The 4,080-nt window shown below is 41.6% G+C and overlaps 1 pseudogene; it reads right to left on the minus strand.

Annotated features, from left to right (window-relative positions):
• Nucleotides 1-1,183: 1,183 nt before the first annotated feature.
• LOC118595711 lies at nucleotides 1,184-3,101 on the minus strand (annotated as a pseudogene).
• Between the last annotated feature and the right edge of the window lie 979 nt (nucleotides 3,102-4,080).

Here is a 4,080-nt window from a genome sequence, read left to right on the forward strand (position 1 = left end):
ATATGATTTGTATTTTCCCCATAAAGTTTATTAAGCAATATCTAGAAAAAAATGTTAAAAGGAAGCTCTTTGTTTTATGCCCTCCCCTCAACCCCCTGCTCCAGTGTTTAAAGAGTAGACAAAGAAGTTCATCAATACAAACCAAATGCTCACTTTTGGACTTCAGGTTCCCACAGCTTCCAAACAGAATGCACGTTCTAGCCTAAGGAAGCCACATCTACCTCTCAGTGCTGCCCCGTGCCATGTGCTTTATTGAGAAATGGTTTCTTATTCCTGCCATACTCTGTGTGCATAAAAGTCAAAACTATGACTGCATTTAAAGCTAATTCCTTCTGTTAGATCTACCCCCCAAAACAAAGAAAGAAAGCATGCAACTCCACTTCTCTGTTCATTGCAAGACATGTCACCATTTTGTCTTATTCGTTTTATTTGTTTGAACTAAAAAAAATCATTTATTTCTGTAAGCTCTTTAGTGAGAATGTGTTTGACCTTTTGATAATGTGGATAGAACCAATTTTAATATATTTCAGTATAATTACTTTCTGTCTTTCTGTGGGAAGAGAGTAAAACAGAGTCACGTTTTCTGTGTATATTAGTATAAAGAAAGAAAATGGAACTTTCCTTAGTTGGTTTATTATGAATAAAAACACCTGCTTAGCTGGTTGGTAAAAATGTGTGTGTGTGTATATATATATATATATATATATATGTACACACACACACACACACACACACACACACACATATATATATATATATATATGTCTTATACATGAACTAACTTTGGTTTCTTTGGCTTAAAACTTTTGTTATCATAGTCTTTTATTAAAGTCATTTCCTTTTCCCTTTAAGTGACATTTATTGGTGTCACTTATGGTAGAAAGAAGTTCCTACACCAGAAGTACATGACCCAATTGTTAAATAGAACATTTCCAAGGTGAACACACATCCTGACCTTGCTTTTCCCCAAGTTTTAAAATAGCCAGTTCCTCCTTCCAGCCCCCATGACATGTGAGCAACTGCTAATGAAAAGCAGTAAACAGCCACTTGGGCTACAGCATTTTCAACTCCACTCTGAGGTGAAGATTCCAATTACATTCGAGACTTAGGTTCTCTCAATTTTCCCCTAACGGAAGTTCCTGAGTCCAGTATTTACAGTATTACAGCCCTAGCAGATCAGTGCCTACAGCTCATCTTTTTCTGATGTATCCTCTTCACCAGTTGGGGGAGGGCCTGCACCTTCACAGAGTTTGCTAATAATAGGCTGAACAATTTCTTCTAGTTCCTTCTTTTTAGCTTTAAAGTCTTCAATGTCCACATCTTGGTGGCTTTCCAGCCATTCAGTATTTTCCTCTACAGCTTTTTCCATGGTTTCTTTATCTTCAGAGGAAAGTTTACTTCCCAGCTTTTCTTTATCTCCAATCTGGTTCTTGAGAGAGTAAGTGTAGCTTTCCAATTTGTTCCTGGTGTCAATGGTCTCTTTGAGTTTTTTGTCTTCCTCAGCAAACTTGTCAGCATCATTAACCATCCTTTCAATTTCTTCCTGCATCAGGCAGTTCTGGTCATTGGTAATTATGATTTTGTTTTTGTTTCCTGTACCTTTGTCTTCAGCCATCACACAAAGAATACCATTAATATCTATCTCAAAGGTGACTTCAATGTGGGGCACCCCATGGGGAGCAGGAGGAATTCCAGTCAGATCAAATGTTCCCAGAAGATGGTTGTCTTTTGTTAGGGGTCGTTCACCTTCATAGACTTTGATTGTTACAGTTGGCTGATTATCAGAAGCTGTGGAAAAGATCTGAGACTTTTTGGTGGGAACCATAGTATTCCTTGGAATCAGTTTGGTCATGACACCTCCCACAGTTTCAATATCAAGTGTAAGGGGACATACATCAAGCAGTACCAGATCACCTATATCTTGATCACCAGAGAGGACACTAGCCTGGACAGCAGCACCTTATGTTACAGCCTCATCAGGGTTTATGCCATGGGAGGGCTTCTTGACATTGAAGAACTCTTTCACCAACTGCTGAATCTTTGGAATTCAATATCATATTTCATCAATATCATATTTCTTCAAATCAGAGTCTTCCAACACTTTCTGGACCAGCTTCATAGTAGTTCGGAACAAGTCCATGTTCAGCTCTTCAAATTTGGCCCGAGTCAGGGTCTCAGAGAAGTCTTTTCCTTCAAAGAAGGACTCAATTTCAAACCTTGCTTGATGCTGAGAAGACAGGGCTCACTTAGCCCTCTCCACCTCATGATGAAGTTTCTGCACAGCTCTGTTGTCTTTTCTAACATCTTTCCTGAAGTATTCCATAACCCACTGATCAAAGTCTTCCCCACCAAGATGGCCACCACTTCGAAGACACCATTGTCAATGGTGAGAAGAGACACATCGAATGTTCCACCACCCAGGTCAAACACAAGGATGTTCTTCTCTCCCTCTCTCTTATCTAGGCCATATACAATAGCAGCTGCTGTAGACTCATTGATGATCTTCATGACGCTGAGTCCAGCAATGGTGCCAGCATCTTTGGTTGCTTGACGTTGGGCATCATTGAAGTAAGCTGGCTCAGTAACAACTGCATGGGTAACCTTCTTTCCCAAATATGCTTCAGCAGTTTCTTTCATTTTAGTGAGAACCATGGCAGAAATTTCTTCTGGGGCAAATATCTTCGTTTGCCCACCACCAATATCAATTTGAATGTATGATTTAGTTTTCTTTTCAACCACCTTGAAAGGCAAGAACTTGATGTCCTGCTGCACAGAAGGGTCATTCCAAGTGCGTCCGAGAGAACATCAAAGACTGTGTTCTTGGGATTGGAGGTGAGCTCGTTCTTGGCTGCATCGCAAATCAGACGCTCGCCTTCGGGAGTGAAGGCCACAGTGAAGGCCACATATGACGTCATGATGCGGTTGCCCTGGTCCTTGGCTATGATCTCCACACGGCCGCCGTTCTTGAACACAGCGACGCAGAAATAGGTGGTCCTCAATTCAATGCCGACCACCGTGTCCATGCCCTTTTTATCATCCTTCTCGGTCCTCACCGTGCACAGCAGCAGCAGCAGCACCGCCGCCACCACAGTCAATTTCATCTTGCCAGCGCTTTGGGCCCATGGCTCAGCGGTCGGTCAGGATCTCCCACCGCCTCAAAGGCCCAAGGATCCCTGTCAGTGTTGTCTTGGCCAATGTTTCTTTTCCCTTTTTAAAGTGTGTGTGTGTGTGTGTGTGTGTGTGTGTGTGTGTGTGTGTGTGTGTCTGTGTGTGCATTTGTGAATGTGTGCATGGTCATTTGGGCACCAGTACAGATGCTCAAAATGGGTAGAGGAGTAGGATTCCTCTGGTTCTGGAATTACTTGAAGTTGTTACACACTCCAGATGTATGCTGTATATCGAACTTGAGTCATCTACAATAGTAGTCTATACTCTAACTGATGCCATGCTCCACTCTTGTTATCTTTATTATTTTCTTTTTTGAGATAGAATTTCTCTGTGTAGCCTTGGTTGTCCTGGAATTCTCTGTAGACCAGGTTGACTTTGAACTCACAGAGATTTGCCTGCTTTTGCTTCCTGAGTGAGTGCTAGGATTAAGGCATACACCACTACTGCCCAGCCTACTCAACCCTTATTTTTGTATGACTATGTGACTTTTAAATTTTCTTTTCCTATCTCTGCTATTCCCATGTGGGTGTAATGAGGTGGTGGAATTATTTAGTCTCACAGCTACAGGAGTGTCCTTCATGTGTATCCTGACTCAAATCCATCTAGGAAGGTAGGCTGATCTCCCCATTTATGGACTTGATGCTGAGTTTGTTCCTTGCCTTTGGAAGTTGGAGCTTTATCCTGGATGCAGGTCTTTCTTCTTGTAGGAGTCTGTCCCACCATTGGCATTTCCACATATTCTCTATTGGCACACATGAAAATCTCTGTCACTTCATGCTATGATGGATACAATGACAGGATGATTGAAAAATATCTCTTGGAAGCTTGTTGATACCCATCAGGGAACCATGGCTCTACTTCTCTTATTTTTATCCGTACATCTCCATAGGTTCCCCTATCCTATTACAACAA

The sequence above is a fragment of the Onychomys torridus genome, chromosome 14 (genome assembly GCF_903995425.1).
Source record: "Onychomys torridus chromosome 14, mOncTor1.1, whole genome shotgun sequence".
NCBI classification, from domain to species: domain Eukaryota; kingdom Metazoa; phylum Chordata; class Mammalia; order Rodentia; family Cricetidae; genus Onychomys; species Onychomys torridus.